This window comes from Daktulosphaira vitifoliae, unplaced genomic scaffold (assembly GCF_025091365.1).
Source record: "Daktulosphaira vitifoliae isolate Bord-2020 unplaced genomic scaffold, ASM2509136v1 Scaffold_4, whole genome shotgun sequence".
In the NCBI taxonomy this organism is placed as follows: Eukaryota; Metazoa; Arthropoda; class Insecta; order Hemiptera; family Phylloxeridae; genus Daktulosphaira; species Daktulosphaira vitifoliae.
The window spans coordinates 8,134,376-8,157,418 of record NW_026099575.1 but is presented as its reverse complement, the minus strand read 5'-3'; the positions used below and the strand labels follow the sequence as shown (position 1 = coordinate 8,157,418).

Genomic DNA, 23,043 nt, shown 5'->3' with positions numbered 1-23,043 from the left:
GCGGTGGCGTTTCTAACCAATTAAACCAATTTAATAACGCCTTGCGAAGCGAGGCGCCAAAGACCAGTTTCGGATATCTGTAGCCAAATAACGCACCTTGGGCAGACCTGACATCGTTGGCTATCGGGACTTAAGAAGTTATTTATCTACTAATTATACATTTTCTAGCGTACAACCAGTTATCGTTTCGACCACATTCGTTAATGATTGGATCCGTTTTTTTTTTCTGTTGACGTTCGACGCAAACGCCGTGCTTCGGAAAAAATATACATCTGAAATCCACAAAATGTCAACCACGTATCGGGTCGGAAGATTTCTAATTAAGCGAAAATGTAAATACGCGCCTGTACTTCCTTTCTGGTTTTCATCCGTTGAAAATGTGTATTTCACGGTTGTCGAGCACTCGGTCCGAACGACCGGTCGGCCGCGCATGCCGATAACCGTTTTTCACCTATTAGCCGGAGCGTACCGTAAAAGTATTACGGTTTTGATTAGTCACAAACGTCGTGTGATTTCAATTACTATTCGTGCCGTACACGGCCGAGTTTCATTGTAGTTTTTTATTTTGTACACACTCACGCACTCGTAAAAAGAAAAAAAACGTACCCGCACTCGCTCCGCCCGAGGAGGGTCTTCGGTCTAGCGGTAAAATTAAAAGCGCGGCAGAATACATGGGCATTGTGACAATCAATTGGCATTGTGTGTTTTCGGCTAATGTCGCAACGCGGCTGCACAAATTGTTATTAAAAACGTTCAATTCTGTTGCGTTTTTAAAAGCGTTTAAAAATATCGTTGTTTTAAATACACCTACGATGTAGGTCGAAAAAATGGTATCTTCGGTTTAGTTATTAAAAATTTCAATTAATTATAACGAGCCAAACTAAAATTCGACTGGCATTATCATTAATAGTGACATTATAACACATTGATGAAGTTTATTTTTTATTGACAAATGGCAAACTGATATTGCTCGAATCGACGGAATTTAGTTTTTATACCTTTCAAAAATCGGTGCAATACGTTCTTAAAATAAAAACATAGAAATTGTTCAAAATGTTTAAAAATTTATTTCGATATGAGAAAATACATGTCTATGCTAAATATTTACTCATCTTAACTTGCTCTTAAAAATGTATAATCCAATTTTATTTTATTTTTTCATCTGTGAATTGATGGTAAAACCAAAAATATTGCTCGAGAGAGAGAGAGATGATGGAAAAACCAGCTCTCAAAGCAATTGAATGGAATTTCGATACCTGTACATGAGACATAAGGTAACACGTTATGTCTCATGCACAGTACATAACGTTGGTTATGTTTTAAGAATAATATTCATCCCTTGAAAGAAACGAATTTTTTTAAATCCTTGTTTAAAGGGTAGTAAATTTGTAATATTACTATTGAGGTATTCTAAGTCGTTATGAAACTTAGTTTACATTCATTTTGCATAAACATGTTGAGTTCAGCATAAAATCGATAGATTGAATTACTTATAAATAATCAATTTAATTATTAATCCATCAAACAAAATACAATTATAAAAATGTTGATTTAGTAAATCAAATGCTAAAATATAATTAACTCTATATTCAATAACATAAATACATATTTAAAATGACCTTCCCAACAGACATTCTTGTAAATAAACATCTTATGTAATTTAATAACTTTTTATTATACGTATTTTATAATTACACGATTGAAAATATTGTACTTGTTAAAAATATTGTTTTTGAAAATAAAGGTTTTCCAATTATAATTTTAGTTTATGACATTTAACCCCGACATTTGCACATCTAAGCATAATGCATTAAAAAATTAGCTTCTCTGTTCTTTAATAAATATCGATTTTTTTTTGTCCATTTTGACTTAAAGTGACGGAATTATTTTTGAAAGACTGCAACACCCATAACGTCCTGTTTTTTTCATTGAACATTTTTTACATCCGTGTACCCGAATGACATTTGTTCTTAATTATATAGAATATTTTAAATTTTTTTCTTAAATTTTGGTCTGTTTATATTCGAACGTGTCACGGGAGGAACGCGTTCCGAGTTGTATTGTTGCATTTTTTTACGCGCAATCGCATACAGGATTGGGGAAATTGTACGGTTGGTGTAGTGATTAGTTTGTCACGTTCGTGAACTTGACTCCGGGCGCGTATTAAAATGATATCATGTCTTGGCATTTAACGATAACTAGTGTACTGGAGATTCACTCAAAACGAATAGCGAAATGGAATCGAAATGATATGGTCGGCGACCCGGTCACGCCTACCGTTACGAATCCAGACACGATGATGACACGGGATCATTATTTCTCTATCTATCATCGTTATGGGATGCGGAACGACACCTTAACGGGGCGCAGCTATGGATGGATCAGTGACGAAACGGTTGATTTTTCTTCCACGAAACCTTATACGGTGGCCGCATCCAAAACCGGCGGTTGTTCCATTAAGCTCGCCTATCGTATCCATTCACATGGGGTTATCGAGATACGGTTGATCCACCACCGGTACTCGGAATGTGTAGAGGTAAAATCTAGCGACGGCCAGAGGTGTATGTATATACGTGTAGGGTCCTCGGTACTGCGGAGAAAGGGATTCGTGATTACGGACGTGGTATAGGGTTGGGTGATGCGGGCGGTACGGCGGTGGTTCGGGATTAAGAAGGAGAAAGTGCAAAGTACGAGAAAACCGGAGGGCTGACGTGGGCACGTGATGAGGTTACAAAAATACTGGTGGCTCACGGGCGGGCGGGCGAACCTCTCCAGTAGCTCGTGGTGTATAAGTCCTGTAACGCGCTAAAGCCGAAATCGTGCTCGGCGCGCCTGTAAAAACTGTGTGCGCTCGGCAGACGTGACGTGAGCTTTTGTTCGCCGGTCGTACGAAGCGAAAAACGGTTGGCAATAATACGACAGGAGTCTGGGTGGAGTGGAATTCTATGTACAAAAGCCACCCCTCCCCAACGTCCGCCAGTAATCGGAAGACGAGCGGAGCGACACAATTCTATGTACAAGTACACGTGTCTCATGTGTGCTTACAGTCGAATTGCACAGAAAACTGAAAAAATCTCGTATGTGTTCTACTAAGCTCGTTCGGTGACCGATTCAAAACTCTGAACGCCGTTGTTGTTTATGGTACACAGTTTTGGATAAGTCCGTTCTTAATTAAAATCAAATGGAAGACGATAACATCACCCGGTCGTCTCGACAATGGGCACCTCGGGGAGGGGGACGTTCTCATAAATAATTTCAAATATAGGTCAGTAGATTGGAGCGATGCAATACGTCTGATAATTAAATTCAGACGCGGTGCAATCTGCATGGCAACTGGAAATTTAAATAATTTAATCTAAACGACGAAGACCCTAGCACGTGCTCTTCCAAATATCATATTTATAGGACCATCGCGTGTTGTTGTCTAGCTCTAGGTGTTAAATACGAATAAACGTTGGCTTTATAACGTTTTATTGTTATTATTATTATTTTATAAATCTGAAATGTGGTCGAGTTGTGTTCGTACGGAAACAATGATCACATAATTACTGTGGGTTGACGCGTTTTGGTACATTGTTTCGGAACAAACGGCATTTAGCCGTTGCGGCGATTGTCTTTTCTGGGGTATTAATGAAATATGACGTTGCACGTACTCCTCCGAGACTTCTTAGTAATGCGCTTAGACGAAATAAAAACAATGCTCGTTGTCGTGTGTATTAATAACAACACAAATCGAGAGATCCGAACGACGATAACCGACGGGATGAACCGCCGGCGCGCCTTACCCCGGGGAGGAATTTTCACGTTGGGGGGTCCAAGCCGATTGTTTGAGGACTGCGTACACTTTGTGACTTCTTATTTTCGGGTCCCAGTCGTTTTAGATCTCAATTAAAACGAATCGCCACAAAAAAATAAAACATACCGTTTTTGCGTTTGTCGCAAAAAACCGTTTGGCAATATTTTTTTTTACCGTTTTTTACCGGTTCCACCAATTGGTCCGGAAACGCCAGTGATTAAAGACGCAGTTATCCGTTGTTAAGCGAAAACGGCTGGATGAATGCAAATATGATCTGCACCGGTTGCGTTGGGCCTATCAGCGTGTCGTGGGAACTTATCGATCTGCATATCACAAGCGCACATTTTACTATCTGTAATATTCAATACCGTATCGATATTATAAAAAGGGTTGTACGTGATCTTAGGACGTGTATGCAAAAAAGGGTACGTCGTCATATGCAGATGATATATCATTTTTTTGTTGTCGTACATATGTGTGCGCTTATACACATACCGATGGTGTAGAAGACACCTATTTTAAATAACACACACACAATCGCCCCCCTTTTACGAAATCCAAAGCCCTTCGGTCTCATCCTCCGGAAAGTAAAATTCAAATGAACCCTTTTTTTCTCATGGTATGCAGACGGCGCGGTGTGGGGCGGTACGCGGCGGCCGCCGCAGCAATAACAGGTAGATCTGCCCCCCTCGGTACCCGACGGCGTTTATGTGCGTGTGTATATGCAAACTAACGCTTTAAAATATGTATAATAATAGTAATAAAACTACACTAAGTTGCCATTCAAATTTTATGCAAAGGGGCCTTCCTACGTCTCGCGCAACCCTTTAACAGACGATTTTTTTTCCCAGGTAACAATAACACGGCCACGATAATATATAGCGGCTCCGCTGTTTGTGTCAGAGTTTAAAGAGGGAGGAGAGGAAACGAAGGAGATGAAAAACGAGATCCATACGTATTCAAATGCACTCAGAGGGGCAAAAAGATACACATCCCGGACTTGGCCGTTAATTTTCATAATCTTTGTTATTCCTATTGATCCGATATTTGTTCTGGATGACGAAGAAAAAGAAGAAGACACAGGGTAAAAAAAAAACCGTTTTTTTTATACAATTCAATCCTACCGTATGAGTAATATTATGCAAATTCTAACGTTTTTTTTTTTCAGCGTCTATTGTGTCCTTGTCGTTTGCAGAATCCGTTTCCTTTGCGGAGTGTCCGTTGTAACTGTCGGGCTCGAAGACACATTTTAATATGCGAATTTGGCGCGATCCGCAAGGGCCACGCGGTTCTCTTGCGGTACCCTCGACCGACTAGTTTCGAAACTTCGTTAATTAGAATACGAACGCATTATTCATAACCGTACATCTTCAACCTGTATATCTCTCCCCACATTATTAAAACGGAGTATCGTGTAAATAATCGCCGGTGTTATCTTTTAAAAAATGTAAATTTGTTTCTCTGCAAAACAAGTGTGTATATGTTTATTAACGTAAACAGCTAGTGTATGTAAATTGAATTCGCCAGACGCCACTATCCCTAGCACTAAAATGTCATTAATTTACTGCCATAGGAGTACTGTAAATTAACCGGGTGCGCTCGTACAAACCTAAACGCATTTCATTTATATAATTATACAAATCGGTGACTTTCACAGGCTGACAAGTGCGTGTGTCTTTGAATAAAATATGCAATAAGGACTTTCAACAGGTATCGTGAGACGAGTTATCTGTTAGATGCATTAAATAAACGATCAAAACGTCTAGCGATCAAAGTGGATTAAGCAATTTGAACATAATCAATCAAGCTCTAAAATGTATTTTTTTAGTTACTTATGTTATAGTTAAAAATGTATTTTGTGTAATATTTTATTATTTTTAGGCCTTCAAATATACCACCAATCTAAATTAAACCACTTATTGTTTGTTCTTATTGTGTATGGATAGCTTAATTTAGCGCTATTTTAAATAAAGCGACAAAATGACACCAATTGGGAATATATTAAAGAACTTTGGTGGTCCATAGTATTTTAAAGACATACAATTGTCAAAATAAAAATAATTTATTTATCAAAAACTTATATTTAGGTCTTTTTTTTTGTAAAATCATATTCGAAATGAAACATTTAAAACTATTTTACTAATGAGAAATAAATTGTTACAGTAAAGCTTTATTACATTTTACAATGTTAAATTGATATTGAATTAATTTATTAAGACACCGCATATAGCTAAACAGCTTGAAATAGTTGGCATTTTTATTTATTTACTATCAATCTTAAATATGTCTGAGCAAATGATTCACTATTCATTGTCAAATCAAAAATGTAAAAAATAAATATCGAAGACGTAAAATTTCATTTTGCTAAAAATATTGCATCCCAAAGTATTCAATATGAAAATATTAATAATTCAACGTGCGATTTACACGCAGCAAACATCTTTGTTTTTTTTTTTTTATTTTATTTTATGAGAATCTGAACATAGCTTCCACACATTGTATTCATAAACATAATGTAATGTATGCAGTGTTAATTTGTGTAAATAAAATCTCACCTTTAACTTGAGTGTAGTGTTTTTATTACGTCGAATTTTAATTTATGCACTACAATACACATCTGTATTGTAACGTATCGTATAGGCACAGTGAGCTTAGCGCGTTCACGGAAATGTTACCATTTTTGATTAAATATTATTTATACATGTATGAGAAAATCGTCCGAGTTTCATAACGACCGTGCAATGCACAGGATAAATACCATTGAGTGTAACCTTCAGTTAAAAAATTTAAATAAAACACTACTCATGAAAACCGATATTGAGAATTGTAATAATTTGAATGCAGTTGCTGAAAAACTGGGAAATTAAGAATAAAGGATTATCATAATTATTTGTTTTTTACCGACTAGGTATTATTGCTGCTGTGTAATGCCAATGCATACAAGTAATCAACACGTATGCCACAGATGAATGGAGAAGGCAGTCAGTGTGTGTGTGTGTGTATTCGCATATTCGTGGTCCACGCGATGCGGTCAATTGGGGTCAACAATACGTTTGTTTTATTACATTGTTGTGTTTTTTTTTCACCTCACTAATACTCTCAGAAAACTACTACCGCCGTAAATGAACCCTAGCCGCCACCTTAGATCATAATGATAATAAAATATTGCACGCCAACGTAGTTATTGTACTTCTTTGTTGCTGTTTCATTGAGAAGCGTCGGTTGCCTAAATGATAAATACAGTTCGTAAAAAAATTTCGGTTCTTTTCGATGTGGTTTGGCTTATTGACATAAAACCGCAACATCTCTTTGGGTGATCAATAAATGAGTTTATTTTTTTATAATGCGGTTACTATTACAGTTTTACTTCAATTAGTTTATACAATGTTTTTTAAAGACGATAGTGGATGTATCCAAAAATAATTTCCACAACATTAATATATTATTAAATTTTAATATTTAAACTTTACCAAAGTAGATTAATAATAATTTAAAGCACAATAATGGTCTGTATGACCAGGCTGGTGCTAAGTAATGACGACTTGTTGTGTCTTACTTAGCAGTCGTGTCCGTCTTTTTGGTCGTAATTTTTGAGTGATAGTAAATTAGGACGGACAATTATGGTAAGTCGACAAATCAAAACGTGTTAATAACATTTTTTAATTTTAAATGAGAGTCAATATAAAAAAAGAAATCACATTTAAAATTTCGTAAAATGTATTTATAGTAGCCAAATTGAGTCCAAGTTATGGTAATTATATAGAAATCTTGGTTGGTAATTTTTCGATGAGATGAACAATTTTTTTTGAAAGAGTTAATTTTTTTAGTCAATGAATAACAAAAATAACATAAAGAAGTCGTACAAATACAAAACAAAGAAAATTCATAGAAATGGTAAAATCATTGAGAAGCTACTGAAATACAGAAAATATTAAGATACCATAGAATCATTTTTTGGCTCATAATTTATAGAAAACTTTTTATATTTTTGTTGTTATGTGACTATCGACCAAGTTATTTTTTTTTAAATTATTTTTCTTTCATGAAATTTTGATAAATATTTATTCATCCAAATAATTTTCAAGTTTAATTAAATATTCGTAAAGATATTATTAAGTTTCATTTTTAGATTTTCTTAAGAATATATTCTACCGTAATTATCTGCAAAAGAATATTCGTGTTGCTTAAAAAGTTCTCTCGAGAATATTTTTCGTTAAATCACTACGCATGATATTTAAAATACAAATGGAACAACTCCAACGTTTTTATGACTATCGGTAGTTAACTAAAGAACAATTTATATTGGCTGTAAATATGTAATATTTGTTATTATTTCTCAAGGCGACTTTGTTGGTATTTTTTTATTTATTGTAAGTTTCCACCCGATATTTCTCGTGAAAACTATTTTGTTTTAAAGATAAATGTGAACATTTTTATTAACCTAAAATAACACATGATGAATACAATTTTTCTAATTTTGTGTTCCCTGAATTTGTTTTTATTGTTCTTGTTTACTGATATTTTTGGGTTTTGTCGAACAGAATAATTTCAAAAGAAAAGGTCTCATGTGGTCTTTTTTGTTGATATAGAAGAAAAGGTCAGGAAGGAATTAGAAAAGCAGTGCTTCCGGTACAAAGTTTCAATGATCGGGCGTGGTGGTTATATTATATATGTATACTTGTTGGCCCTTCCGGGATGACCACCGACCCATTTGTCTTTTGTACTATTAGCCTTAGAGCTTTATGGTTAGCTATCGTAGCGTATTTGTCCGTTTTTTTTATCGACTTCCATTTTTCTAGACAAGGAACCCCATAGGACTATATAAGTGATAAACTGGTTCGAGGTAATTGCTGTAATACATTGAAAAAAGTTTCATCGCTGGGTATTTGGGAAACGACGAGTAACGTAGAATGCCATTGACTTCAGCATCACAACTTCTATTTCCATGTTCTTGTATTTGTTCATTTTGAGTATACTTCTCAAACAAGTCACTTAGCAATATTTTAGTAACTATTAACTATGAAAAGACTAAATTTATCAATTCAATGAAAACAAGTAAACTTAAAGTATATTAAATATACTTTATCGACATTTATAAATTTTAGAAATGTCGATTTTAAATTCTTACCTTTGTTTAAAATCTCAAAGTATGTACCGAATATATGATCTTTATATTTTTTATCTAAAATTATCTAAGACCTCTAGCACGTTTAGTATGTCATTAGGCTTGGAATTGGTATATTTTTCTGAGATTATTTTAAAATTAAAATGTTTTGGCTATAATTGAAATTATAAGATACTACTACATTTTTTTGCTAGGTATATTTAAAAATTTTAGTAATCAATGAAAGACCGACAAATACACAAACGCGTATACGACATTACTATGCGAACTTAAAACCTTACAGTACTACATTAAGACTGAGTGTAGAGATTCGAATGTCCTCAGTGAATATGTCTCTTATATATAATTAATTCACAAGTTAGAAAAAATTAGAATATACTTAACATATGCAATAACGTATTCTACTGTTAACAAATAACTATGCACTAGTACATTGCATTTTTTAATAAATAAAAACGTTTAGTTCCTGAAATTATTTAATATATAATTATATATGTGTAAAAGAAGCAATAAATATTATTAATTATAATTAATAATATTTATTGCTTCTTTTAACAATTTTTTTTGTGAATTATTCATGACTTTAAGTTAAGGCTTTAATAAAATTAATTTATAATTGTTAACATAATATAAAGATAAAATCAATATAAATTATTATCTACTTGCTGGCGTTAATATATGTAAAAAGTAAGGATTTCAATTATAGTTTGTAAACTTATGTAAAATTTTTAGAAAAAAAATCCTAAACTAATATAATTTGAAATCAAGTCCATTTTATATAGCTTAATAAAAATTGTTGGAAATATTATTTATTAAAAATTTTACTAAAATGTATTTCAAATTTAGCGAATTAATTCATTAAAATTCACGACTGAGATAATGAATTTAATAATATATAAAACTTGAAGCCTTACTAGACCAAGAAAAAATATTTATGTAGTAAAATATATAACATAGAGACATATATTTTACAAATAAAATGATTTTTAATTTTCATGTTTTTTGATGTTATGCAAAAATAACCAAAAAATTTTAACGTAATTATTTCGAACGCAGCGTAAACGTTTATCGAGAAGAGAGAAAAAAAAGTTAAAACAAATGAAAATACAATATTCGGTTCGGTTTCTAGTTTAACGTGAACTGAATTCCTAATTGGAAACGGTCAAAAGCAGATATAACGACGACCGCTTGGCCAAGAGGAGACAAGTATAACATAGCAATTCCATTTTTTTAATTGAAAGACAAATGTTACACCGTGTAAAGTAATGATCCGCATTCTTAACACACTAGATGAGATGGTAAGTAAAATAAAGAAATAATAAAAAAATAAACAACAATAGCGCATACTATTATACCTACTAAAACGCACATTACTCAACAGTTTGTGCTTTTTTTTTATGATTTATTTTTTTATACGGCGCTTGCGATTCCAGCGGGAGTGTCAATAATGATTTTGTACGAAGCACACGAGACACGTGCTGATTGCCTGCGGAGTCGTAAAAGAAATCGGTGAACATAATCTGCGAACCTCCGGGCCGAATAAATCATATTTTCATGAGCGCGCGAGTATATCACAATAGTCAATTTGTTATATATTTTTTTATCCTTTGACAACCGTTTTTGAATACTAACGCGGTGACCTCGGCGCGTTTTGTCAGCGTTGGAACACACTCCTTGTGCGTATAAACGTACTTATGCGTTCACGGTTAGTCAGGTGGGTGACAAGTTTAAAACAATAGCTTATACTTAGTACCCGAGGACCGAGCGCTGTACTGCGCGTCGTTTAGCGGTTGCTGTTGTAACGAGCTCAGGTAGCTTTAAATTACTGGGACTCTACAAAATAACCACGAAGAATACGTGCAATTTTTCACGGTCAAAGTTGAAGTTTGATAATTTTATTGATTTTCGAATGTAATATTTAAATGTTTATTTTTCGTCGGGAGACTGTACGCGAGTATTGATTCGAGTAATTTTTGAATTTCATTTACTGTTTGTTCAAATCGTTCCTTGGCAGCAAATAATAACCACATAAATCATCATAATCGGAATTGCGGGCGGTTTTTAAAAAAAATAATATCACTATAAGCCGCTTATTTATTCAGTTATAATTGCTCGAAGCACCGTACAAAATACTCGCATCTATCAGTACTCATCTAGGAGTTTTGCTTTATAGCGTCTGAACAAAACCGACTGCATCGAGTCATTGAGCTGTTTATTGTAATGTGCAATCGCCGCCTTGTATTTTTTTTTTTCATCTCCCCAAAGTGTTCCGTTAACACACGTTTGTTTATAGTGTATCTATGACTTCTAAGGAAAACCTATTCTTCCATTTGGCTCGGCTATAACGCGCGACGCTTCCAGCTGTCGGTGATTGAGTTATGTTTATTGGTTGTATTTCCAAGTCGAAATAAACGAGTTAAATTCAACAAGTATCCTGCACCAGTCTCTCTTCTGTACACTAGTGAATGTATATATATAAAAAAAAAAAAGGTATCGTTAAAATTCTTGACCTGGACGCATCTCCCCTCCTCGATATGACATTACACATAGATGGGTTTCTGCCGTACCGTAGTCGTCGTTCTTATGGCAGCGTATGTGTACACACAGGAAACTGGAACCGCGTCACCAATCATTTCGTTTAATTGATAGCACCGACGTTTAAGACGACACTTTCGACCGTTTCGGTTATTAAACCCAATAGTTTATCTATGTTCATAAAAAATAAAGAAAAAAAAAAAATACACGAACGGGACAAAAACAAAGAATTACGTGTGTGTATTAGTTAGTGGAGTGTACAAACTGAACGCATCACCACCACAAGATAACCTGTTCGACCGTTACGCAATAATTCCGTGTTCTTTTATATAAATCGTATTCAGAAATTACTCGGCTAGTTTTCATCGTCTTGTCTAAACGTTTCATAATTGTAGAACGCGTCTTGGCAGTAGTTAATACATCAGATGTATTTTATATATTAAAATATATGACTTATGAATTTAATACGAAATTCAATTCGAGTACACTGCTGAGATTCGAAAGATTTTTTTCCTGAGAAAATAAATTGTTTAGTACTGATTATCAATTGAACTGTTGAATAATACTCATTTTTTTTATTAGTTGTATTAGCGTACCCAATGCGATAAATCTGTCTTCATATCGCCTAATTTTAATCAACCCTTTGTTGTTATTTAAAATATGTTTGATTACAATTTTTTTAATTTATAATATGACAACTAATCATATTGATTTTTAAGTTGTAGTAAATCATTTGTTGAGTTCATAATAGTCTTAAGTTATTCAAGTTTTCCTACATAAATATTTACTACACTCATTAATATTAGAAGTTTTAACGACTGATATCGTTCGCTAAGAATCGTCTCATTTTAATCTCATCGAGAAATTAGCTATTCGTTAGGACATCTTGTGACCGTCCACATTAAGCTGATTTAATACGAAAGTCCCAATGAGTAATTCTACTTTTTATTTACAGTCATCGGTTAAACGTGAAAATAACAATCCGCTGAGAATACTACTTGACGTTAACCGATCTATCCGTTGATAAGATCTAAAATAATCTTCGGATTTAGTGTAACTTAATACAGTTTCAGTTATACGGAGTGGAACAAATCTGAATGACAATCGATACAATCAACATTTCGTTGTAAATTTTTTTAAAAAATTTACGCACTCTTAAACTACGTTAAAATCCCATTTATTTTTAAATTTATACTTTTCAAAACTTGTAATGAGTAATAATTGAGTCATAAGAATTTTAACACACAGAGTGAGTGTGTAACGCGGGGAGTATGTGTTATAAATACACATTAGTGTAATAATTATAACTTAATATTAGCTTAATAATTACTCGTCCTAAAATTGTTGTCGAACCATTAATAATTTTTTTAAATAAAAGTGCTTAAAACTGGCTATTTTGAAATGTACAAAAAAAATTAAAAATATATATTTTAACATTTATTATTAAAAACAAATGGTCAAAAATATGATTTTAATGTAGTATAATAATGCATAAATTATTAAAAAAAATAAATTTCAACGACATGTTAATTGTATCAAAAGTCATTTGAGTTGTTAGTTCTACAGAGATCTGTTCCACATTGTATACTAATGAAAATTATAGATGGCTTCTTATTATATTTACTGCGTGTAAATATTATTGTCGACCTTAGGAATATAATCCTGTCTCGTTAAAAAAGTTGTCTGTCCGATCCTCGCCATCTGAGGGTTTGGCAAAGGACAGGTTTTCACGCAAATGAGCTTGTATATTGAAATGAGTATCCGTATACCGATTAATAATATACATTTTATACCGTGTCAGTGTTATGCGTATATTGTAGGCTTGTGACCAAGTGACAAGATATTAATCAAATTTATGACCGACGACGGTTGGTACCAATTTTATGTACAAACCACTGCGTGATAACTTGATAAGGGAATCCATACAAGTTGTCCTATATTCCATTTTGATCTTTAGAGTCCCACCGCATTATTTGCTCTGGTCATCATTGTAATATTGATTTATGAGTTGTTGTTCTATTTGCTAACGGAATCTCGAGTCTTTCTTTACGACGCGATGCTCAGTATAGATTAGTGTTAATAGTAGTAATGCTGTTGTAGAGCAATAAATTTATCGTACGCATTGGTATTCTGTTATAATATTATGCGGATTGTATGTCACATTTTTAAGTATAAAAATTGTAAACATTTTTTCGAAGAAAAGGGTATGCTATGGAGGGCGCTGGATTTGATTTGATTCGTCGCACGCCGAGAGGGTATTTATTACAGCACATGTTTATTACTATCGTTAAAGTCTCTTTAATAACATTTGGCTGTAAGATCGGCGTACGCTGCGCATATAGAAATATAAGTAATTGCGTTCGATATCGTCTGGCAGCTACCGTAATCTTGTTCCAACACAAGACGATAGATGAGAGGTATTTATTCTTCGTTTTTTCCTCCGCGTATACACACATACGATCAGCTCTCACAAGTCTACATCCAGCACTCGCACACACACATACAAACTATACCAGTATCCCCATAAGGTATGATATAATGTACAACAACTGTTAACCTATGACAGTCCATTACTTTTTTTTTCTTAACCCAAGCGATATACGAGTTGTCTTGTTCAGTTTTTTCCCATTTTATTCGTTTGATTTGTTTCTCTCATTTGTTCTCCCCCGTTCATCTACCTCGTCTTTTCCGACCACCCTCTGAGACGACGGCTAGTGAAAAAAATATTATAATAATAAAAACTTACAATCGGTTTAGCTCAGTTACTAAATATATTTTGTAAAATATATATTAGCTACCATTGTGATATTTGAACCAGTATTAAGTAGTTAAATTAATTTTTTTTTATAATATCGTTGAGTTCCACAGACCTCGTCACACTGTAGTTTTTTATGGACCCTTAATAAAACAAAATAAACCTTGAATAGCCATTAAAAATAAAATAAAAACCAAACAGACAATTAAGTTTTGTTTTTATAGCTGGTAATCGACGTAGAACATAGTAGTACAGTAAAAATGATATATACGCCATGTGATGCAGCGCAATCAGAGGAAGTTCACTTCCTTTACAATGATACAAGTTTAATTGATGCACTAAAATTAAAAACATCAACATAAATTTTTAAGTAAGACTAAGAAGTATGTGTTAGTCTGACACTTTTGTCTCTGTTAACATAATATTTGTGACGTAAGTTGTTGAAATAATATGGGAATAGGAAGTTTTTATCTATCTTCACCTAATGTAATGTCCATTATAGTAATTTTATGCCGTGGGAATGTTAGCGGCCAAAATAAAAATAATCTCAAATATTTAAAAACGTCATGCAAAAATTGATATTATATCACAAGAAAATAATTGAATCTCTGTTCCGTAGTTAGATGACACTATTAAACTATTAACACTCGTGGAAGATGTGAACGAAACATAGAGTCATATTTGACCCAGAAGTTACAAATAATCATTAAGCAGCGCGCCAGTTTTTTTGTACTTAGAAAGCCACTCTGGAAACGAGCCATCGTTATGGAAACAAATATTAATAAAAAGAACAGCTGGAGACTGATTGGAAAGCACATAACGGAGATTTATTATAACGTTAGTAAACGGTTTTATGTGATTACCTACATGGATAGTTGGAGCTCTGTAAGTAACATTACGATTAGTTATTACTATGTGGACTCGTTTACTTGTCCAATGGTCGGTTAAAAGAAACGTATGATGATAATGGTAACTTTTGTTAATAATAGATAAACATTAAGCTGTACAGAATTTATCTGATGCGACTTCAGTTTCTTAACTCGCAATCCTTACTACTGTCACTCAAAATCAGAGCGTATAAATATGAAGATGAATTCATTAATGACACCAGATTTAAGAATATCAATTATTGGTATTATAAATTATTAATGTATAAATTAAGTATTATTTATCGTTACATGGAGTTTGAAAAAATAAAAATATTACAATCTGACCCACTGACTATTAAGCCATTAATTAGCAAATATTATCATTTTTAATTAGTATTTATTTACTCGTTATCTGGTTTACATATATTTAAATTATGTTTTTATTCGGCGTTCGTATTAGAAAATGTTAAAATTATATTATGCAGTTTCTTCTAACGAAAACAAGTAAATAAGTGATTGCGTTAGATTTGTTCGAAAATGCTCATTACAAAAAGTAACTCGAGAGCCGTTTGGAAACCTTTAAGCTTTCAGTCTGGTATTATTGCGTAGGAGGTCGGTATACAAAAGCTGTTATCCTCACCGGTCGCATACAACAACCGGTCAGAAGTCAGACTCCAGATTATTGAAAATAACGCCGTCGACTCCTGTGCATTCCGCTGCTAAACGAGCAGCACACAGAAACGTAAAGAATAATATCTCAAGACACACGGCAGGAGTGGTCGTGTACCGATGACTATCATCAATCTTTCGCATTCTCTCTCTCTTTTGCTCGCTTCTTGGTATAGGCACTACTTAATATTATCTCGTCGTATTATTATAACCATTATTATTATTATTATCATACGAACACCGGTAGCCAACCAACACCATCATTCACACACACATACAAGCTCTCTTACACACACTCTACACCTCCAGCGCACTGCCCACTTAACCGACATTTTTTCCGAGTTCATTTGCATCCGACACGACATCCTGCGCGGCTGACTAGTGAAAAAAAGTCACCGTGTTACGCCGATAATAATGCCAGCGAAAAACCGGTCATAAAAATTCAATGTCCAAGTGCTACCGATAATATAAACGTATTGTGTAATTACTCACGACTGCCGAACCTGTAAATGTAAAAGTAAATTAAATAATGAAAAAAAAAAAAAATGATTGTTTTAAAATGCAAACAATTATTCGTCTCATTTTATACGTACATGTGCTATAGTTGCTTCAAATTGTACTTTGAATGTTTACTTTAGTAAATATTTTATTGTACACGATTTCATTTAAGTAATGAATTAATCTGTCTTTCATTGTATATTAATTAGGACCAGATGCGGAGAGGACGGTAACCTGGCACACGGATTTGAGGTTTCATTGAGGTACAAGAGATCTAAACGGATTTTTTTTAAATTTATTTTCATTTTTATACTTGGAGGTATTATGTATGCGCAAATTACTCATAAACTTAACTCCGCGAGTATACATTGTATGGAAATCAAAATAATGGAATAAAAATTAAAAAAATATTTTGATTTAAATCATTAATATACGACTTGAATGGTTTGAATACTTAACAATATTATTTTTTAGATTTGCAAATAATATTGATGTTTTTATAACTTTTGATAAGTCAATACTAAAAACTCTTTAGAAAATAATACGCCCTAAGAAACTAATAATTGAGTATAATGTTGTATTACAACTGGATCAAAGAATTTTTGAAATCTTAATTGGAATAAAACTGTTAACCTCAGAAATTGGTATGAAATTAATGGGAAATAGTTTTTTAATGAATTGATGACATAAGTGAATATTGAAATGGTAAATATTTTGTAAAACTTAATTTACATAAAATATTTTTAAATCAAGGGGAATTTCAATAGAGTGAGGAAGAATACGGAAAAAATAATTTTATTAATAAAATAATATTTATAATTTTTTTTTTTAGTGAGGTTGACATAATGCCCATGCACTCAGACCTGTTGGTTCATTGTGCACAAGGTTTATATTATAGTTACACAATATTAAATCATTACATGGCTTAGTTTGATTTACAGTGTCTTAATAGTTACTTGAACTTCCTATTTTATTTAACTAGTCTATTTTTTTTATAAATTTATATATTAAATTAGTTTAATTGATACTTAAATAAATTAATAATCAATTATATATAAATTAAAATTTATTATAAAATAAATATAAATTTCAATATTAATAAAATGTAACTACTACAGTTTTTGTCTTAAGTCATCATCATGTTACTTAATATTTAATTATTTTTTTGCAATTTATTATAAAATCTTACATAGATTTCAAGTTATTAATTTAATAGAAGAACTAACTGATATTCATTTAAGTAAATTTTCCAGTTTTATTATTAAAAAATATTCACGAGTTTAGTTATTTGGAAAAACATTCGAATCGATAAAATTACTTAGGTAACGTAAATTAAAGTGTTTTATAATAAATTAATGAATTATGAAATGTACAACTGTAGAAGAAACAGCATAAAAATTAAAACGAATTATATCAATATTACTAATATAAAACGAAGGTGAAAAAAGTTGTTTAAGTGACACATTTTTATTAATATTTTTTCAATGTATAATTTTTCACAAGAAATAAACAGATTAAAACTCTATTTAAGTTTTGTATTCAAAGTACTAACGTATAATAAAAAACTTAATTTCAATTGAAGGGTCTAGTATAATAACCGGTTATCTTTAAAGTTAGAAATAATTCAGAAGATGCAAAAATCTAATTGATTTTAGTACTAAACTGCGTATAATATGCACTTATATTTGTATAATAATAACTTATCTGGCAGGTGAATATGTGCATCACAAAGTATTGAAACGTGAATTAAAAAAAATCGATGATGGGCCCCTAACCATGTTCAATTTTACAAAACTAACTAACATTCATAATTTATTTTTTTATACAAATCGTATTTAGCTGAAGCCATCGATGATTTAAATGTATTATTTTATTCTCTATAAATAGCTGACCATTTATATTTTTCTCTTAAAATATATATGAAAAAATATTGTTATTTTTTTAATTCATAAATTATTGGATAAAACTTTTATAGTTTTTAATTATTCATCATTTCCTTAGTTTCTATCCCGTCTATTTGGTGTCGGCTCTAAATTTGGTAAATATTTACACCGGCTGTCGACCTGAGTCAATTTCATTATGGCTGAGGGAGCCTGTAAGAGTACTAGGTGTGTTATTGCTAAGGCTTCTGTGTGGTTAATCCATCCGAAAGCCAACAACAAACAGCGTATCTCAATATCAGCGCAAAGGTTGCCTCCGAATGATCCACTCTACCACACCACATTGTTTTTAAATATTAATTTTATAAACATCAAAGAAGAGTTTTTTTTATTAGTAAAAGAATAGTTTTAGGTTCTACATAATTTTCAAAATCATTTCTAGGTAATGTTGTTAATAGCAAATTTTGATATTATGTATTTATTTCGAAAATAAATAATACTAGATAAAAATTATGATCTTTTATGTCTAATCTGAACAATTATTAAAGTTTAGACATAAATGTTAAAGATATACATGAAAAAACATGAGAAGGTTCTTAAGTTAATTGGGTGATCTTAATTTATATTTTTTTACAAAATTAATCAAGATAAACATAGACCAAAATCAAAAGGTATGAAAAAACGCATCTGCAAATAAAAGGGAAGCCAAATAAAAAAATAATCTGAAATAGCGTTATTTTCTTACATTTGCGTGATTCTTATATGTCCTAAAATAATCTCTTGTCTTTACTTTAATTTTATTTTTATGTTACATCATTTAAATATTTAGATTAATTTTATTTATTAGCTTATCCTTAAAATTACAACTATTTGATCCCTTTATGTTATTCTCATAATCATCTTTTTTTCGTTTCCTAATTTGATAAGTAAAATTTTTTATTTCGTACTTTTTGTAAAGTAGTTAAGTTATTAATTATAATAACCCCAATTTTTTCTTTAAATAATAATGTTTTCATAAAAATGTATAAATTCAAATTCAAATTTTTTAAGCTATTATATATATCAAGGTAATTGTCAAAAATAATTATTCATAAGGGTAGATTTTAGGGGTAATTGCTGAAAGTTAAAAATTTTTTTACTATTAAATGTAGAAAACAGTTTAAATAAAATTTGTACCAATTTAATCATTATAAATTGTTGAGACATTAACAATTCTAAAAAATGAGTGACGGGATAGTGTGTATATAGCGACGTTACTATTTTTACTATAAAGCGCACAAATTAGAATTATTTCACGTTACTTTGCTCGCTAATAACTAAAAATTATAAAAACTCAAAAAGTAATATTACAATACTGGTTAACTGTCAAAGTGTTTTTAAGACCATTCCCTATCTAGTAATAAAATAATAATAAGTTTTTATTTAAGTTAACCCTAAATTCTAGAAACAATTATTGAATAATTATAATTTTCGATATAATTATTTTCTCCAATAAACTTAATATTTATAATAGTTTATATTTTTTAAATTAAATTCATATATTATTGATATGGAAGAATGATCTATGTCGAGACAAAAATTGTTCAAATGAAAATAACTTAGATTGAGCAAACGGTAGCGTATAACTAATAATATATTATAATTCTGAAAGAGATACTGAACATTTAACCATAAATTGTTTTATTTAATAACTCATATGATCTAGTTTGATAAAAAAAATCGTCTCATTGTGGTTTACCTATTTGTAATAAACCATGTAAAATAAATAATAAAATAAAAATAATATGCATAATCTAAATAATTGTACCAGATTTTTTTTTTGAAATAAAAAAGTTATAAAAATAAAACATAAAAAAATTAATAAATTGCTCAGTCTTTCCTTAACTATCACTTATACCTGGTATATGTGGTATACTTACTAAGAACTTATAGGAGGCAGTAAATGTGTCTGGATCAATTAGACCTCTTGGAACGGTTCATCATTATAGTGTTATTCAGATAAAAGAACTTGACATTCGTCACTAAATTGTTTATGGAGTACTCGACACAAATGATACAAATTGAATGATGACACTAATTGTGTAGTGATTTACTGTGTAAAAATAAAAAAAAAAGGAAAATCTCCATGTTATTCATGGTGATGAATTATAATGAAGTAACCCTAATAAAACAAGAAAACTGCTTAATTATTTATTAAAATATATTTAAATGCACAGATCATGGTAGTTATGATAAAAAATACCAAGTGTTAAATAATTAGAAGCAAATTTTGTAGTGTAGGGTGAAACAAATATATTATTCTTTATCCAATCACACGTTTTGAACGCCGGACCTGAACAAGAACTTTGCTCCCGAGCGAGTAGATCTTGCGTTTGTTTAGCAAAATGTTGCTTTTTTTTTTATTCGTCGCAATATTATATCGTATACTCTTCTTTGATTAATTAATTAAAATAATATCATCCAAAGTATTATTATTCTTACGTCACTTGCATTGAATTCAATCAAAACTAATTTCAACTGTATACACACAGTTTTTTCTTAAACATTTTATATCTTATTGTATATATTTATTGATGTAATTTAATATGGCACGACGTGCAGCAGTTGTATCGTCGTTTATACTTACCATTTGTGTTTTCATTTTCTTTCTGTGTTCTCCCACATGCATGTAAAATATAAATGCACATAATGTTGGATAAAAAGAGAACCCTAGAGAGAAAGATAGTTTGGCATAAAAATTTACTGTCGTGGGGGGTGCGGTGAGGTTATAATATAACCTCGGCGGCGTACGTCGTACAAGGAAATCCCTAGATCCTCCGCCCGACTGTAGTCGTATAACGCCGGAGGGACGTTATATTGCCGTTTAAAAAAAATTACTTTAATTTTAAAACTGCGACCACGAAACGCCGGGACGGGGGCAGAGGTGGGCGCAGGACGAAAGTCACTTATCTTATAAGAGGGCCTGTTATTTATTGACGGGCGCAACCCCTATTGTGTGTGTGTGTGCTTCGAGTATGTCGCTGCGGGATGACGGCGCTGTTTGCGGCGGCGGGTTGGGTTGGGACGGAGGTTACACTAGGCGAACGAGAGCAGGAGAGAGAGTGAGAGAGCGTATAAAAAAAGGAGCCACTAAAATATTATGTACGTGTATGGTATAGATCGTGTTATGCGTATACGGTAGCACAGGCGGCGCGAGAGAGAAAGAACAAAGAGATTGTAACCGATTCGAGTGCCGCCGGATCGGTTGAAAGGGATTAAATTAAACGAGCAATATTGGCCATACGCGGCCGCGGCGGTTTTGTCAAATGACAAAAATGATGACCGTAAATCGACGGGCGCCGTATTGTACAAATTATGGAATTGATAGTTAATGGCTTTTACGACTTCACAACCCCCGGTAAATAAAAAAATATGTAAAAATCATCGCTGTGACTGTTTGGTCGCTTTAATGAAACAATCTCCTTTCTGTGGCCAAACTAAACTTCCGCCGAGGACTAGACGGTTCAATGTACACAAATTAATATTAATTCGGACATGCTTTTCATATTATATCACTCGGTCAACGGTTCCCAGAGTGGAGCCGTTGCGCCATTACGCTGCGTTTAAGTACTCGGGTCATTCCGAACGACCGTTGTAAATATGAAGGCAGATAACAATCTGTCGAGAAACGGTTTGCACGGGCAAATGCAGTTTTTGTCCATTAATGGTTCCCCTTACGTAATTGATTGTATTGCAGGCGAGTCCGTTGGCGTCTCAATTTGACGATAAATTATACTCGTAAACGTGTGCGCTTTTAACAGGTGCAAAGAATTGACGAAGACCGTGTCGCGCTTTGCTAGCACCGCTTTTGTTTGGTCATTAATAAGTGATTACGGACGATTCCGTGGAGTAGCCACACGTTGTCTGCCGCAATAACGAGCCGGACATAAAAATACATTTCTGTACACTGTCCCGCCCCAGTGAACGTTCGATGCGATTAAACTTTTATCGATGACCGAGTTAATGATGAATTCTGTCCAACTCGAGTAATGCGATCCTTCCAGTTTTACCGATTTGTCCCACGCGAGGTGTGCACACCGCTCTTCAGTAGAACCTTTTTTATGGACACTCGAAAATCCCAACGCTCTGCTTTATGGTTACATTGTTTCAAACGAAACGATAATAATACGTGTAAACACAGACCGCACCGGCACACAACGCGGACTGACGGAGCGCGGTGTCCGTATAGCCACTTCACCGATTTGTTCGACTCATGGTGCAGTCGTTACCTACACGGGTGGCCGTCTATGGCTGCATACACAAACGGCCATAAACCTCTCGGCCGTTTTGCGTACACACTTTCTTGACACGACGTCTCCTCTCGAGTCTCTTTTGTCGTGTGTAGTTAAGGACACTGTTGTTTTTTGCATTTCATTCGAATCGCACGACAATTGACGATTGTGTGACCACTTAAAACACATACCAGACTAGAATGGTTTTTGATGTTTCAGCGCTCCAGGCAGACTTTTAAAAAATATCCTCAAAAATACTAGTGTACTCGTGTAAATACAAATGAATGCTTTAACAAGTTGTCAGATATAATTAAATCTAAGCAAATACACTGTACATAAAGTAGGTTTCAATGATAAAAAAATTATGCATTATTTTGTTCGATCCTTATGCCTTTTTGTTTTAATCATACAACCACTCTTGTTGTATTTTTATCTATTAGATTCAGTAAAATCCGTAGAGACGGAAATCATTTAAAATTTTATTCTATTGAAATTTAGTGATATGTTTTTTTATTATTAAATTATAAAAAAATCATTATTGCAATACGTTTTCTCATAAAAAAAAACTTCTTACTGAAGAAAATAAGGCAAATCTTTTGCATATCGTGTGTTCAAGCACGTACTGACCTAATGTGATACCAGAAA

The 23,043-nt window shown here is 32.6% G+C and overlaps 1 long non-coding RNA gene across 2 annotated transcripts in view; it reads left to right on the top strand.

Moving 5' to 3' along the window:
• LOC126903669 (uncharacterized) overlaps window positions 1–5,715 on the top strand; it is a 35,498-nt gene extending 29,783 nt beyond the window's left edge. For both annotated transcript variants that reach the window (XR_007703567.1, XR_007703568.1), the window contains exons 2-3: window positions 4,648–4,880; window positions 4,965–5,715. This is a non-coding gene — a long non-coding RNA (uncharacterized LOC126903669). The remainder of the gene's footprint in view (window positions 1–4,647; window positions 4,881–4,964) is intronic.
• Window positions 5,716–23,043: the final 17,328 nt, after the last annotated feature.